This window comes from Mastomys coucha, unplaced genomic scaffold, assembly GCF_008632895.1.
Source record: "Mastomys coucha isolate ucsf_1 unplaced genomic scaffold, UCSF_Mcou_1 pScaffold6, whole genome shotgun sequence".
Taxonomy (NCBI): domain Eukaryota; kingdom Metazoa; phylum Chordata; class Mammalia; order Rodentia; family Muridae; genus Mastomys; species Mastomys coucha.
The window spans coordinates 20,406,094-20,423,906 of NW_022196912.1; the positions used below are offsets into that span (position 1 = coordinate 20,406,094).

The window sequence follows — 17,813 nt, forward strand, 5'->3', positions numbered from 1 at the left end:
ATGGGGTACAGAGCTAAACAAAGAATTCTCAACTGAGAAATATGGAATGGCAAAGAAGCACCTAAAGTGTTCAACATCCTTAGTCATCAGGGCAATGCAAATCAAAACAGCCCTGAGATTCAACCTCACACCAGTCAGAATGGCTAAAATTAAAAACTCAGGTGACAGCAGATGCTGGCAAGCATGTGGAGAAAGAGGAACACTCCTCTAATTTTTTATACCATTGGAGCATCTATCTTCAACCTTCTGGCCCAGAACCATCTGACAGACCTTAAGTGAAGCAGTAATGATGAAGGACCAGCTTACCCTGTCTTGTTAGAGCTTAGCAGTCAAGTATCCCACATCTGTTTATGCATTTTAGACAGTATTTTTGGCTGTAGATGAATTAGGGCAATTCTTGCCCAGTGGCTACCTTGCCATGATTGAAGCAACTCTGTTTGGAGGTAATGATGCTCAATATCTTCCTTGCACTGGAATGGGGATACTGTCAAGAGCATATCTGTCTCCTAGTCAAATGATCTTTGATGATGAAATAATATTAAATGCCATATTCTGTGGATCTCCGGAAGACCACCTAAATATATAGCATAAATGAATTGTCATTCATTATGCTTAGCTACTCACTATTTGAATAATCTTGAAAACACTTGTTGTAGTTAACTAAATTAGAATCTAATATGACCATGAATTTCACTATCTGACTATTAATTTACATTACTTAATCACCCTAAACAGTTTGTAATAGGTCTAAGCCTTTGTATTCTTATATAAGTTGCATAGATGCAATGCCTATCTAAGAGTAATGATATTAATTTTAAATATGTGAAATTTTATACCAATGAAAGCCTTAAACTTATCTTTCTCCATATATATATATATATATATATATATATATATATATATATATATATATTCTATACCAGTATAAGAAATTAAAACTTCATTTTTGCATCAAATATAAATGTTTCTACCAAATATAAGATTATGGCTATCCAGACTGGAGAGATGGCTCACCAGTTAAGAGCACTGACTGCTCTTCCAGAGGTCCTGAGTTCAATTCCCAGCAGCCACATGGTGGCTCATAAGCATCCATAATGGGAGCCGATGCCCTCTTCTGGTGTAGCTACAGTATACTCATATACATAAAATAATTATTTAAAAAAGATTATGGCTATACAATGCTTGGTTTAAGAGTAAATTTAATATCCTATCTCTATTTGTCTATTTCTCTAATTTCTATAATATTATTATATTCCCCCTTCTCCTTTACCTAAGAAGGAAGGATAGAGAAGAGGAAAGGAAAGGTAGAAATCCCTGAGTCTAGGCTCTCTAGTTTCCTCTCTGTCCAAAGGTACAACATTTGAAAATTATTCCTTCAACTGACAACATATCTATAATTCATAAACTAGCCTGAGGGACTATGATGACAATCTTCTTTTGTCTGCTTTTAGCTGAGCTGGGGTGAAGAATTCCCTCCTAGGGAGGGGTTCAAAGGGAAATAGGAAAATTGCTTTTGTGTCAAAGGAGGGCTAACTGGCATCATTTGCCTTTCAGTCTCTATGTGCTGAGAAAGTTCATGACTCATCTGAAGTCCTGACTGTAACAGTTTGAAAGGCTGGATGGGTGAGCTAGCAGTTCTGGAACTGTCCTGAAAGCAAGTCTTTAGAGGAAACAGCTTCGATGTGGTTGAGGTAGAATCAAGCAAGGAGCTGGAATGGAAGGTTCCAGAACCTCGGCATTCCAGAGTGGGAATCTTGTCAGGGCTGTCTTTCCCCTCTTCCATTCTGGAATATATAAACCTTACGAAAATCACATATCCCTGTAAAGACCTTCATATGGAATGTGCAGGGAGCACATATCAGTTAAGGATGATAAATAAAGTTTACTGCCTTTCTTTAGGGGTTAGTTTGATCACATAATCAAACTACAATATAAATTTCCACTCATGCCATCTTAAATGATGGTATGCAATAATAAGTCATGAGAATTTTGTACACAATAAATGTTATTGGCTGTATATAGACATTTAAGTCTCAGTCAGTGCCAGAGCTGTCTCTGTGTACAGAGACATATACATCACCTACCTTGTTGATCTTGTCAATCTCGTTCTTTTTGTCCATTGCCAAAGTCTTCAGGAGGTTTCCCTTTGATATGTCTGATTTTTATCAACTTGGAAGGAACCCATAGCTTTTCTTTTCCTGTGGAAATATAGTCATAACCTCTCCTCCGATGTAATACACTTCCTGTTTCCCATTCTGATGTTAGAACATCCTCAAAATAAACAGGCTGGTTTAGTTCAGAATTTTTCCCCCACAAACCAACGTCTCTCAGCAGCTGTAGTTTTTTGTTCATTAGCATTTTAAAAATTTAAGGTTAATAAAGCAATATGTAATCTATTTCTAGGGGGTCTTTGTGGCCCTCTTTTGCCTGTTAAGTATCTCTTTTAGAGTGCAATTAGATCTCTCCACAATTGCATGTCCTGTAGGATGATGTGATATACCTGTAACATGTTTTATATTATAATATGTAAAAAACCACTTCATCTTATTAGAGACATATGCCCAGCCATTGTCTGTTTTAATTTGTATGGGTATTCCCATAATCGACATAACTTCTAACAAATGTGTAATTACAGAATCATCCTTTTCTGAAGCTAAGGCAGTTGCCCATTGGAATTATGACTATGTGTCTATAGTATGATGCACATATTTCAGTTTACCAAACTCTGTAAAATGGAACACATTCATTTGTCAAATTTCATTTCTTTGTGTACCTTTAGAGTTAATTCCTGTAGGTAATGGGGTTTGGTTATATAATGAACAAGTAGTACATTGCTTCATAATTTCCTTGGCTTGTTGCCAAGTGATAGGAAATTTTTTCTTATAACCTTTACTGTTAATATAGTGTTTTTTAATGGAATTTCAAAGTCTCTAGTACACTTACTATCAATAGCTGATCAATTTTATTATTATCTTTGTGCAAGAGGGCCTGTAAAACCTGTGTGGGATTTAATGTGTGTTATATACTGTGGATGACTCCTATTCTTGATCTATTTGTTGTAGTTGAATAAACAGTGAAGTCAATTCAGAATTATCCTGAATAAGTTCATCAGTCTCTATGTGTAAAAAAAACAAAAAAACAAAAAAACCAAACCCTTTCTGTGTATTGAGAGTTAGTTACTTAATAAGAGACTCTTGAAAATCTGATAACACCATAAATATTGCATATAATTCAGATTTTTGAACCAATTTGTAGGGACTACTAGCCGCCTTACTTTACATCTTTTGATTTATATTTTGCCTTTTCTGATTTATTAGCATCACTGTAAAATGTAGGGGCTCCAGAAATTGGAGTTCCTTTTATTACATGAAGGAGAATCCAATTAGTTCTTTTTATAAACTGAAGTTGGTTGCTTTTAGGATATCTGTAGTTAATCTCTCCCAAGTAATTACTATATGCTCCTTGCCAATGTTCATCTTGTGTCCATAATGAGGCAATCTCTGCATTAGTAAAAGGTACTATAATTTCAGCTGGATCCATTCCAGCTAATTGTCGAAGACTCATTTTTTTCTTTTAATATCAATTCAAAAACCTTTTCTATGTAGGTTTTTAATTTCTTACTCTGCTTATGTGTTAAAAATATTCATTCTAAGACAAAATCTTCCCTCTGCATAAGAATTTCCATAGGAGAATGAGTAGAAGGTAAGATAACTAAGATGCAGGCCATCTTTGGATTAATACGATCTAGGTGTGTATCCTGCAGTTTCCTTTCTACTAAAGCTAACTCCTTCTCAGCCCCGGCTGATAATTTCCCTGGGCTAGTTAAATCTTTATCACCTTGTAAGGTTTGAAATACATTGCTTAGCTCTGCAGTGGCCAAGCCAATTTCAGGCTGCAGAAAGTTAATATCTCCTAGTGACTCCTAAAAGTCACTAAGAGTCCTTAATTGGTTTCTTCTGATTTGCACCTCTTGTGGCCTAACCTTTTGTAGACCTATTCTATATCCTAGAAAATTAATAGAATCCCCTCTTTGAAAAATTTCAAGAGAAATTTGCAATCCTCAGCAGGGCAATTTTTTTTTTTAACTTCACCAAACATTCTTTCCAGGATATTTATAGCTGAATCATCCAGCAGGATATCATCCATATAATGATAAATAATGGATTGAGGAAACTGTTGGCAAATCGTCTCCAATGACTGTTATGCAAAATATTGACACAGGTAGGTCTATTTAACATTGCTTGTGACAGGACTTTTCTTGTTTTGTTTTGTTTTGTTTTGTTTTGTTTTTCTGTTTTAGTCGTTCTTGGGGATTTTTTTTATTGATTATTTTATTTATTTACATGTCAAATGTTGTCCTCCTTCCCAGTCTCCCATCCACAAATCCCCCATCCACAAATCCCCCATCCCATGTCCTCTCCCCTTTGCCTCTAAGAGGGTACTCCCCCAACTCCTGCCTCACCCCTCTAGCATCCCCTTTCTCTGGTGCAACAAGCTTCCACAGGACCAAGCACCTCCCCTCCCATTGATGCCAGATCAGGCAGTCCTCTGCTACATATGTAGCTGGAGTCATGGACCCACCCATGTATACTCTTTGGTTGGCGATTTAGTTCCTGAGAGCTCTGAGGGGTCCAGTTAGTTGATATTGTTCTTTCTATGGGCTTACAGTCCCCTACAGCTCCTTCAGTCCTTCCCTAACTCTTCCATTGGGGTCCTCAAGCTCAGTCCAATGGTTGGCTGTGAGTGTCTGCATCTGTCTTAGTCAGGTGATGGCAAAACCTCTCAGAAGCCAGTCATACTAGGCTCCTATCTGCAAGTGCTTCTTGGCATCAGCAATACTGTTGTGGTTTGGTGTCTGCAGATGGGATGAATCCTGAAGTGAATCTGTCTGTTGATGGCCTTCCCTTCAGTCTCTGCTCCATTTTTTTGTCCGTGAGTTTCCTTTAGACAGGAACAATTTTGAGATGGGTGAGTGTTCCCTTGCCTCAACTGGGGACTAGGCCTATCTACTAGTTTATCTACTAGATTACTGAGTAATATTCCATTGTGTAAATGTACCCCATTTTCTGGATCCATTCTTCTGTTGAGAGACATCTGTGTTGTTTCCAGCTTCTGTCTAACTAAGGCTGCTATGAACATAGTGGAGCACATGTCCCATTGTTATGTGTTGGTGGTGCAGGAAATATTAAAAAGAACTGTCACGTTTCCACGCTTGTGCGATTGTGCTGGCAACTCTCTGTCCTGGCTGCCTGGCTGGCCGTGTACTGGTGAGCAGTGGCCAACCTGTTTTTATCTTGTGTAGACCCTGACCTGGAGCTCCTGAAGTGTCTCTTCCCAGCTTGCTAAATTTCCCTCTAGCAGGTCGCTATCACACTAGCCCTGAGCTTCAAAACCCCCACGACCTTTGTGGTGCACCTCAGGCAAACCCATGCTTTGCTGCTATACTTTTCCTCTCTTGAACCCAGATGAGCAGCAAACTTAGTTCAGAAACAACTCAATTGCTGGGCACAACAACTAAAATCCTGACTTGTACGCCTTATTAAATCTAAATCCTCCGGATACTCATAGCTACATCTTGTCCTCATGCTATCCCAGTCCAAAAGGCCTAACTCTCTCCTGCTTCCTCTCTTCCTCCATCCAACCTGGAAGTCCCACCTACTCACCCAGTGATTGGCTCTGCTATTCACAAGAAGCCACCTGAGCCACTCCTTGTCTGTTGCCCCTCCCTGGAGAGCGGAATTAGCATCAAAATACAAATAGCACCACTCCCATCCACAACTTGTTGAAACAACTTTTGGGTATATGCCCAGTAGTGTTATAACTGGGTCTTTAGAACTATTTCCAGTCTGAGGAACTGCCAGATTGACTTCCAAAGTGGTTGTATCAGCTTGCAGTTCCACCAGCAGTGGAGGAGTGTTCCTCTTTCTTTCTCCACATCCTCACTAGCATCTGCTGTCACCTGCGTTTTTGATTTTAGCCATTCTGATTGTTGTGAGGTGTAATCTCAGGGTCATTTTGATTTACATTTCCCTGATGTTGAAGTTTTTTTTTTCAGTGCTTCTTGGCCATTCAAGATTCCTCAGTTGGGAATTCTGTTTTTCTTTTTCTTTTCTTTTTTTTTTCTTTTTTTTTCTTTTTTTGTATTTTGGAGACAAGGTTTCTCTGTGTAGCCTTGGCTGTCCTGGAACTCACTTTGTAGACCAGGCTGGCCTCGAACTCAGAAATCCACCTGCCTCTGCCTCCCAAGTGCTGGGATTAAAGGCATATGCCACTACTGCCTGGCGAGAGTTCTGTTTTAGTGCGGCACCTCATTTTTTAATTTGGTTATTTGATTTTTTGGAGGTTAGCTTCTTGAGTTCTTTGTATATTTTAGATATTTTAGCCCTCTATTGGATGTGTAGTTGGAAAATACTTTTTCCCCAATCTGTGGGTTGGAAAGTCTATTTTCATTTTCATTTTTCTTACCTTCTTTTTTTTTTTTTTTTTTTTTTTTTTTTTTTTTTTTTTGGTTTTTCGAGATAGGGTTTTTCTGTATAGTCCTGGTTGTCCTGGAACTTAGTCTGTAGACCAGGCTGGCTTCAAACTCGGAAATCCGCCTGTCTCTGCCTCCCAAGTGCGCCCGGCCTATTTTCATTTTTCTATATACAGACAGCCAATTAGACCATTTATTGAAGATGCTTTCTTTTTTCCATTGTATGTTTTTAGCTTCTTTGCCGAAGATCAAGTGTCCATAAATGAGTGGACTTATTTCTAGGTCTTCAATTCTTTCTATTCTATTCTATTCTATTGTTTGACCTGTCTGTCTCTGTACCAATACCATTCGGTTTTGTTTTTTATAAATCACTATTGTTCTGTAGTGCAGCTTGAGGTCAGGGATGATGATTTCTCCAGAAGTTCTTTTATTGTTAAGATTTGTTTTCCCAGCCAGTCAGTGGTGGCATACACCTTTAATCCCAGCACTTGGGAGGCAGAAGCAGGAGGATTTCTGAATTTGAGGCCAGCTTGGTCTACAGAGTGAGTTCCAGGACAGCCAGGGCTACACAGAGAAACCCTGTTTCAAAAAAAAAAAATTGTTTTCCCTATCCTGGGTTTTATGTCTTTCCATATGAAATTGAGAATTGCTATTTCTTTTTTTTTTTTAAGATTTATTTATTACATATAAGTATACTGTAGCTGTCTTCAGACACACCAGAAGAGGGTATCAGATCTCATTACAGATGGTTGTGAGCCACCATGTGGTTGCTGGGATTTGAACTCAGGACCTCTGGAAGAGCAGTCAGTCCTCTTAACCACTGAGTCATCTCTCCAGCCCCGAGAATTGCTATTTCTATGTATGTGAAAAACTGTGTTGGAATCATGATGGACATTGTGTTGAATCTGTAGATTGCTTTTGGCAAGATGGCCATTTTTATTATGTTAATCCTACCAATCCATAAGCATGGGAGATCTTTCCATCTTCTGAGATCTTCTTCAACTACTTTCTTCAGGGACTTGAAGTTCTTGTCATACAGATCTTTCACTTGCTTTGTAAGAGTTACACCAAGATATTTTATATTATTTGTGATTATTGTGAAGGGTGTTAGTTCCCTAATTTCTTTCTCAGCCTGTTTATCATTTGTGTAAAGGAAGGCTACTGATTTGTTATAGTTAATTTTATGTCCAGCCACTTTACTGAAGTTGTTTATTAGCTGTAGTAGTTCTCTGGTAGATTCTTTTGGGGGTCTTCTATGTATACTGTCAACAACAAATAGTGAAACATTGACTTTTTCTTTTCTAATTTGTATCCCCTTGATCTCCTTTTTTGTCTTATTGCTCTAACTAGAGCTTTGAATATTATATTAGACACAGAGAAGGCGGGGCAGCCTTGTGTTGTCCCTGATTTTAGTGGATTGCTTCAAGTATCTCTCCACTTAATTTTATATTGGCTGACAGTTTGCTATATATTACTTTTATTATGTTTAGGTAAGGGCCTTGGATTCCTGATCTCTCCAATACTTTTAACATATTAAATGCTTTATCAGCATCTAATGAGATGATCCTGTGATTTTTTTCTTTGTGTTTGTTTATATAGTGCATTACATTAATGGATTTTTGTTTATTGAACCATCCCTGCATCCCTGGGATGAAGCCTACTTGATTGTGGTGAATGATGGTTTTGATGTGTTCTTGGATTTAGTTTGCCAGAATTTTATTGAGTATTTTTACATCAGTATTCATGAGGGGAATTGGTCTGAAGTTTTCTTTCTTTGTTGGATCTTTTTGTGGTTTAGGCATTAGAGTAACTGTGGCTTTATAGAATGAATAATATAGTGTTCCTTCTATTTCTATTGTATGGAATAGTTTGAAGAGTGTTGGTATTAGTTTTTCTTTGAAGGTCTGGTAGAATTCTGCACTAAACCCATCTGGCCATGAGCTGTTTTGGGTTGGGAGGTTTTTAATGACTTCTTCTATTTCTTTAGGGGATATGAGACTATTTAGATAGTTTATCTGCTCTTGATTTAATTTTGGTACATGGTATCTGTCTAAAAAGTCATCCATTTCATCTAGATTTTCCAATTTTTTTGAGAAAGACTTGTGGTATGATCTGATGATTTTTTGAATTTCCCCAGTTTCTATTATTATGCCTTGCTTTTTATTTCTGATTTTGTTAATTTGGATATTGTCTCTGTGTCCTTTAGTTAGTTTGGCTAAGGGTTTATCTATCTTTTTGATTTTCTCAAAGAACCAGATTTTAGTTTTTTTGATTCTTTGTGTTGTTCTCTTTGTTTCTAATTGGTTGATTTGTGCCCTGTGTTTGATTATTTCCTGCTAAAAAGCTGGGAAAAAGATTTTAGGAGTAAATTGTCTCTCTCTTTATCTCCAACATTCTTTTCTTGTCTTATTTTATCCTTGGGATGCCCACCATGATGGGTACTGTTCAGATGACAGTACTATTCCTGGAGTTGATAGTTGAAGGTATATGAAAGACTGATTACTTGAATACTGTAAATATTTAAAGAACAGCGGAGAGTAAGAAACAAGCAATGACCAGAAGGATCAATACAAAGAAAAGCAGGGAGTAGAGATGGCATGAATCCTCAAAGAGTTTTATAAAGAATAGGTGGCTATTAGTGTCTAATGTTACAGAGTCTCATTGGACATCTTTAATACAGCTAACTACACAATCCAATTATTGAGAGCACTTCATCCCTGCCTACCATTCTAATTAACTGAAATGTGTTCATTTCAGCCTATTCAAGAAAGTAATTTTCTCTGCAAGTGACTTATTAATTTGCTAAGCTATCAAAGTGCCAAAAAATAAAAAGAAAGAAAGAAAGAAAGGAAGAGAGAAAGAAAAGAAAAGAAAAGAAAAGAAAAGAAAAGAAAAGAAAAGAAGAGAAAAGAAAAGAAAGGCAATTTAGGGCTTAAATTAATCTGTTTTAAAGAGCAGAAGCTACTGTGTTACATATGCAAAGAGTAAACCATAGCTACTTCTAGAGGTTCTTAGCAGAAGCCTATGGTTCAAGTCAGTATGCTTAGTTTAACTCGGCTTTCCTCAGATCACATTCATCTTTTCTCTTAGGCCCCTGGATTGCCTCAGTTTGGCTGTGTTACCAGGTGGAACATCTGAGCTGTGCTGTAGCAGCATTCCAGTGAGTTCAAGGGCTTTGAGTTTAGAGTTATTTACTTTTTTTACATTGGTATTTGAAAACTGTCTGTTTTCCCTTTCAGCTACAACATGCAGACATGCTTGCGGGTATATGGAAATGTTGGATATCTAACTTTGACAAAGCTCTCAAAGCTTCTGGAAGCTTTTCAACATACTGATCTATGAAACTCACAATATTTGAAAATACTGACTAATTTGAGGTGAAAAAAAAAACCACAGTATGTTTTATTTGGACTACTTGTTCCTAAGAATGTATTTTTAGTATTTATTATTTGTGTGTGTGTGTGTGTGTGTGTGTGTGTGTGTCTGTGTGTGTGTGGAGAGAGAGGATAACTTGGAGGAGTCAATTTTCTCCTTCCTTGTGGGTTTGGGGATGGAACTCAGGTCATCCAGCTATCCTATCACCTGCCAATCTTTCCTGGATTCAAGAACATCTCATCTGGGATAAAATTGCGCTCTTTGTGCTTTTGCCACAGGGACTATGATGACGCCATACTGTTCCTTGAAAATCAATGTATTTAAAAATAAAAAGTACTGATTGAAGTCTCGAACTGATAGCTTTGCTTTGAGATCTGCATTTTCATTTTCATAATTTAGACCATGTGAAATTCTGAGAGCATTAAAAGAGATGTCCTGTTCCTTGGCATAAAGTAAGTGAAAAATTCACCACCTTCAAATGGGTGTCCCTACCTCAGAGCTCGTCGACCTTTTCTGATATCCTGCTTCAGAAGGCTTAGTGACCAATGCTAGGTCTTGGATTCATAGTACAGAGGTACTTTCAAAGGAGAAATGGGCTTGCTCTTGCCTTCTTGCTCCCACTCTGTCCTCTTGCCCCTTTTCTCCTTCTCTTCCCATTCCCCTTCCCCCTTTCTCTTCTCGTATTCATGGCTGGTCTCTACTCCTCTTTTCTCTCTCTCTCTCTCTCTCTCTCTCTCTCTCTCTCTCTCTCTCTCTTTCTCTCTCTCTCTCTCTCTCTTCCTCCTCCTCTCTCTCCTCTCTCTCTCCTCTCTCTCTCTCTCTCTGCCTTTCTCTGTCTCTACTACTCTCTCAACTCCCCTCCCCATGTCCTGAATAAACTCTGTTCTATAAAAAAAAGTAAGAAAGAAAATAAAATAAAAGGAGAAACGGATCATTTCAAAGAAACACTAAGTAAGCACTTGTGGAAAGACCTCAGTAGGGTGGTGTGCTAGTTAGTCAGTCAGTTAGTTAGTTAGTTGGTTTTTTTTCTGTCAGCTTGATACAAGTTGTAGTCATTTGGGAAGAGGGAACCTCAAAAGAGAAATGCCTCTGCCAGACTGGCCTGTAGGCAAGTCTATGAGGCATATTCTTGATTTGTGATGGATATGGGAGGGCCTAGCTCACTGGAGGTAGTACCACCCTTAGGCAGGTAGTCCTCAGTTGTATCAAAAGCAAGCTGAGCAAGCCATGGGGAGCAAGTCAGTAAGCAATGATCCTCCATTGCTTCTACTTTGATTCCTGCCTCCAAATTCCTGCCTTGAGTTCTTACTCTTATTTCCTTCCTGATGGACCGTGACTGGGATGTGTACAACAAATAAACCTTTCCTCCCCAAGTTAGTCATGGTGTTTTATCACAGTGACCAAAAACAAATGAAGACAGAAATTTCTATTTTCTTGGATTCTCTAAGTTTCATATAACAATAGAGGATTATTGGAATCCAAAAACTGTCTGGGAAAGATTTAATATTAAAAATTATTAAAACATTTTAACCAAAGTCTTTTAAAGAAAATAGTGACCTAGGTTTTCTTCCTCTGTCTTTTGTTAACAGTGCTTATGGAGAATAAGAATTGAATAAAAAACAGACTAAATAAAAATCTCAACTCACAAAACAAAAGCCACATTATGCCAAGCTACTGCATCCTATTCTTTCTAATTGTTAAGATGTAGGACAGAATTGCATTCCAATTAGCTTTTACTTTGATTAGCTATGTGAGTTTGGACAGATTGTTGGTCTCTCTGAGAATAGGCTTCTCTATGAAAGAGAAACTATAATTACCTTATTTATATAATAATTACTTACTTAGGAGACATGGTAAAAATGGGGAATGACCCTTAAAAGGATGCTAACCCATAAGGGCTCATTTAGTTGTGCCTCTCTTCCACAGAGAATAACCAGGGCACACAGCTCAGGGCACAGACCTCTGATATCAGTGAACAAATCAACTCCAGTCTCCTTGTCCTTGCCCCAAAAGTCCCACCTACCCTCCCCCAGCCCCCATCAATTGGCCCATGGCATCTTTACTGATCGATCAAGAACCAATTGGGGAACAGGTACACCAGCAGTACCCCTACAGGTACATTTGAAAAGGAAGACAAACAAAACCAGAAGGAGTTACTTCTAATTTAGTATTCAGTTTTTATTTTATTTGTTTGTTTGTTTGTTTGTTTTTAATTTTTGAAGACAAGATTTTTCTGTGTAGCCTGGCTGTCCTGGAACTCCTTCTGTATGTAGACCAGGTTGGCCTTGAACTTAGAAATCTGCCTGCCTCTGCCTCCTGAGTCCTAGGACTAAAGGCATGTGCACCATGCTTTTAGTCCCGGTTTAATTGCAAAATAGTCTCAATTTTTGTTTATATAATTCTCTCAGCAAATATAGCTGTTTTAAAAACATCCTTCGGTTTTTACCATTAAATTTCTGCTGTCCTTTATCAGAGGGCTTTAAATAGGTTCATAGCACAAATAACCAAGGTTTACAACATGTTGCAAGCTTGCTACATGCATGCATATTCATTAACACACATAGGTATCATTGTGGCCCTGCAAGACCCTACTTTACAAATAACAGAATCGAACTATCGAGTATTAGGATATATACAAAGTCACAGTGCTTAAATCAGAGTCCAGCTATATTTTAATTAAGGGCTGTTGACAGTAGTCTTCAATGGAGTTTACCTGCTTTTCCCTTCAGTTCTGCTTACCCCCAGAGGCATTCTAGTCCAAGGCAAATACTAAAAAGTTTTATTTCTCATGTAAATTCTGGGACCCGATCTCTTTAGTTGTCTCATCCCTAGGATGTCATTACACAGACTCTGCCAGCTGGGAAAAGCTGTAGAAGACCCCAATAGCATCCACGAGTACAGCGAGTGCTCATAAAACAGATGCTTTAAAAACAGCTACGCTTACTGAGGGAATTAAATAACCAAGAATTGTGGCTAATTTTTGCAATTAAACTAATGGAACTACATTAATTATCTATGAACCTTATTCCAAAGTGGTCCGCAGTTTTAAAACTCCAAAGAAAGCAGGAAGAGTACGGTATGCTATGTTCTCTGAGGCGGACGACGAGGTCTGTCTTCTTCGGATAGGAGGTCTCATTGGGAGCGCTCATGAGACTGAATTATTTTATGGTTTTACTCTTTAAAAATCTCTTTTAAGCTCACAGAGCAGAACAGGTTGGACTGTCTGAGAGCACCAGGCTTAGATCAAAAGTCTGTCACCTTAAAAAAAAATTGTCTTAAGCAAAACAAAAACAAACAAGCAATGTTCCCTCTAAAATTGGAAAAAATAAATGCAGATGAAGGAGTAGTGTCAAATACAGGGTGAAAGGAAAGATGACCAGAATTTAAATTCAGGATGAACAAAGCTCTGTCAGCATTGACTCGCATTCCTGATTCCTCAGTCTGGGCCTTGGTGTCTATGAAGATTTCCCTTCGTAATCAGACAGTCATTGTTTGGGGCAGTATGCTTTTCTTTCCAATCTGGATGGATGGAGAAGCTTGGATGGACACACAGTGTGCACAGACTCTCCAGCACCACTCAGGAATCGGCTTTGATCTCTCTGAAGTGACTATAAATCCTCTATCACAAACCATGTTGGACCTTAGGTGGCTTTTAAATTTCAAACAGTCTTCAGCATGAAAGACTTTTATTGCCTTCAGTTTTATTTGTTGTTCTCGATGTTCACTGTGTTTATTCTGAGATACAGACCCAGGGTTTTTTGTGATGGTAATTAACTTTTGAACCAAGAGAAAACTGAGGCCTATTTCATGAACTCAGTTCACTAGCATTATGAGCTTAAGCCATTTCTTTTTTTTTTTTTTAATTGGGGTGTTAGGGATCCCAACTTAGGTCCTCTTGGACAATGAAAAGTAATGTGGAACCCTAACTCAGTTATCTTATTTCACATCCTATTAAAGCTTTATTATTACTAGGTGCATGCAAGCAAGCGTGTATGTGTGTGAATGTGTTTGTGTGTGTGTGTGTGTGTGTATGCGAATGTGCAGGTGCTGGTGGAATCTAGAAGAGGGTGTTGATTCCCCTCTTATAAATCTGAAAGTTGGGACAGTGATACCTCATCAGCATAGGTTTCCCAGGGACCCACAGTGTTCAAGAGTTCACTGAGCCCCATGGTAGATATTGGGTGTGTGACTTTCAGTTGTGACTATATGACAGGAGCGCTGGCAACCTTTAAAAACAATCCACTAAACCCCAAAACAACCACTCAGACACAAATCTGCTCTTAGTACAGAAAAACTGTGAGCTATCTTATGTGGGTGCCGGGAGAAAAGCCCAGGTCCTGTGATTGACCACCAAGTGCTCCTAACTGCTGAGCCATCTCTCTTATTCACATTATTCACATCTCCACCTTGTTCATTAAAATGAACCCAGAGCTTACTGATAAGGCCAGTCTCAATTGCTACAGTGATCCTTTATCACTCTCTTCTGAACCTTGGAATTACAGATGTGTTCCTATGACCACTTGTCTTTTCACATGGGTGCGGGAGATTCAAATTTCAGTCCTCACTCTTTCTGTTTGCTCAAGCCATCGCCCCATTCCTGAAGTCCCAGAGTTCTCCCTGGATGGCTGGGCAGACTTATGTTATTCACTTAGGAACAAGCTTTCCTAAATTTTATGTTATTGAATAGTTTGTAGCTAATATACCATATTATGTTGGGGTTTTATATATGGTAGAGATTGGATAAATATTCTCAAATTCACTTCTGCTGTTCCTGGTGTCCCTTGGAGGACGTCTGATACCTCCTCTGTGACACAGCAGCTAAATAGACTTGAGTACTCACCATGGTAGATGAGAAACCCAAGGAAGGAGTCAAGACTGAGAAGAGCGAGCACTTTAATTTCAAGGTGGTGGGAAGGATGGTCTTGTGCTACAGTTCAAGATGAAGAGACAGACACCGCTCAGTGAACTAATGAAAGCCAGTAGTGAAGGTCTGCCCATGAGGCAGATCAGTTTGATGAGCAGCCAATGGATAGCTACACTGTGCAGCTGGAGGTGGTTGGTGAGGGTATGGAGGATGTGTGCCAGCAGCACACAGGATGTATCTACTACAAGGGGAATCTGCGCCGGACAGTGGTGGCGCACGCCTTTAATCCCAACACTTGGGAGGCAGAGGCAGGTGGATTTCTGAGTTCGAGGAGAGAAACCCTGTCTCGAAAAAACAAAAACCAACAACAACAACAAAAACAAACAAACAAGGGGAATCTGCTATTTCACTCTAGAATTTTGTTACAGACTGAGAATACATTCTCAATTAGAAAGATGAAATTTGGTTTTAGCACATACTGACTACCACAGTGTAATTTTCTCTATTTTTTCATTTCCCATTCCCCAACCCTTTATAGGGCATAAAGTAATTGGTATATGCACACAAAAAAACTGTAATGTCTTTCTTTCTTAACTAAATGGCTAATGTTCTGCTTTGCTTGGTATCAAGTGTCTTGGGGAAACACTGGTTTTGTGAAGGTATCCCTTCTCTCCCTCCCCCCCCCAGGAGTGGCACACTCACTCAGATCTTGTCTTTTATTTTTATTTTCAAGACAAGGTTTCTCTGTGTAGCTCTGGCTGGCCTGGAACTCACACTATACACTCCAGGCTGGAGCTCACAGAGATCCCCCCTGCCTCTGCTTCCCCCGTGCTGTGATTAGAGGCGTGAACCACCACCACCCTGATGTTCTCATTATCTTAACAAAAGAACTCAACAATGTAAAACTCCCTGTATACCTTGTTTAATTGGAGAAATCTAATGCTTTTTTCTCTTTGTAAAAACAATGATAATTTTATGACATTTTTTTTTTACATAGCTGTTATATGTGGGGCTTTATGTCTTTAAATAAATTATTCTTGAAAAAAAATTCCTAGTAGTTTTCAACTAAAGCATCTTGTTTAAACTTATTTAAAATGAAAATAAAAAGCTCTCAATTTTTTTTTTCCTTTCTAGATTCTCAGAGAAGTTTAACCATTTGGCTTTTTTTCTTTCCCCTAAGTCCACTTGAGTTCCTAAATAATGGCATGGAAGCTTATTTGTTTATGAATGTTTTACGGCCTTAGCTTAGGCCTGCTCCTTAGCTAGCTCTTAACTTATATGAGCCCATTTATACTAATCTAAGTTCTGCTACATGGCTGGTTGCCTCTCCTCAGTTTCATACCTCCAGTTTCCTCCTCGTCTTAGTGGGGAATCTTCCTGCGTCTGACTATTTCTCAGAGAGTCCCTCTCTGTCTGCTGATGTCCCCTTCTTCCTGACCAGCTATTGGCCATTCAGCTCTATATTGATAGTTTTTACACAGTGCACAAGAAACTATCCCTACATTTCCTCCTGTTAGCCCAATAAAAGGCTTTCTCTAAAATCAATAAACTGCCTACAATAAGAACAATCGTGAAACCTATCAGGTACCAGTCACATTCACAATGTCCAGTCCATATGTATCCTAGTTCCTAGTTCTCCACTATCTGCTCAAACTTGGAGAAACTATTCTACTATCTATCCTATTATGAAGACGCCAAAGTTCTGTACCCAATTCACTTTTTATCATAAGTTGCATTTATCACCTATAAATGTTTTTAGACCTTAAAACGTTTTCTTAACTCCTAAAAAATCCGAGCTTAATTGTGAGACTATAACTATCTAGTCTTCAGACCCATCAGAACCCTGAGAAGGATAAATATTACCTGAGTATATAGGAAGTGCAGAGCAAGCAGTTTCCAAAACTATAGAAATGACAGAAGGTGCTGGCTGCCTGGGTCACCCAAGATTACTTTGCATTGTTGGGGCATCATCTTCAGGCTTCTGGCCCAGTATATAACAGACATAATATAAAATCCCTGTGAAGCAGGGATTATGAAGGACTTGCCTACCTTGTTCTTGCAAAGCTTAGCAGTCGACTTTCTTCATGTCCTGCTTGTCCAGTTTGAGCAGCATGCTGTCTATAGTTGAGGCAAGGGCAATTTGGTGCCTGGTGGCTAGCTTTGCCACATCTGAAGCAAACTCCATATGGAGGTTCTTCAGTGCTCATCATATCCTTTAAAGTAGAGTGGGGTTCTTCCAGGAGCAGACATGTCTCACTGTCAAAAAGGGCTTTTATTAATAAAACATCTTTAAATGTCATGTTCTGTAGATTTTTGAGGTTTTTGAAGACCATCTATCCATCTATAGTATGTTGGTATAGGCAAATGTTGTTTGTTCCCAGTTATCCACTGTCTGATCACCTTTGAAAATATCAACAGGAAGCTAAATAAAAGTTATTTCTGTAACTAACCAAACTAGTGCCTAACATGACTACAAGTTTGGTTGACAACTAATTTGCATTTCTTAATCATCCTAAACAGTTTGTAATAGTAGCTCACAAAAGGACAAGAATGACACATTGTAGTTTTAAATGAGTTGCATAGGTATAATACCTAAAACAAGAGTTGAAACATATATGTATATGTAAAATATAGCAAAATATAGTCTTAATTTTGTATCAATATACAGAACCTTTATAACAAATATAAAAATATTTGGCTTGCTAATGCTCTTTAGTCTAAAAGTAGAGTCAATAATCCACCCTTTTATCCTGTAATTCCTATATCCTCCCCTTTCTCCTAACATTTGATAGGAGAGAAAGAAAGAGAGGAAGGAACAAGACAGAGAGAAAGACATCCCTTAAACTAGCCTTCCTTTACTCTATTTTCTCCCTGGCCAAGACCACTACCAACCTGTGACCAACTCCCTAAAATGACGACAAACATGCATCACTCACCTAAAGACCCAAACCACCCACCCCATTTTTGGGGAATATTCTCTTAAAATTGTTTCCTGCTGTCTGGGGGTGATATTCTTTTGAGGGCCATAAGAAAGTTGGGGACCCTGTATTCAGTTCGATGGATGGCTGTGAGCCTCTACATCTGTGTTAGTCAGGTACTGTC

At 38.6% G+C, this 17,813-nt stretch overlaps 1 long non-coding RNA gene across 1 annotated transcript; it reads right to left on the reverse strand.

Annotated features, from left to right (window-relative positions):
* Positions 1-357: 357 nt before the first annotated feature.
* Positions 358-16,974, reverse strand: LOC116080620. Its single transcript, XR_004114500.1, has 3 exons — positions 16,761-16,974; positions 2,085-2,198; positions 358-574 (listed from the first exon to the last, which is right to left on the reverse strand). It is a non-coding gene; the product is annotated as an uncharacterized LOC116080620 (long non-coding RNA).
* Positions 16,975-17,813: the final 839 nt, after the last annotated feature.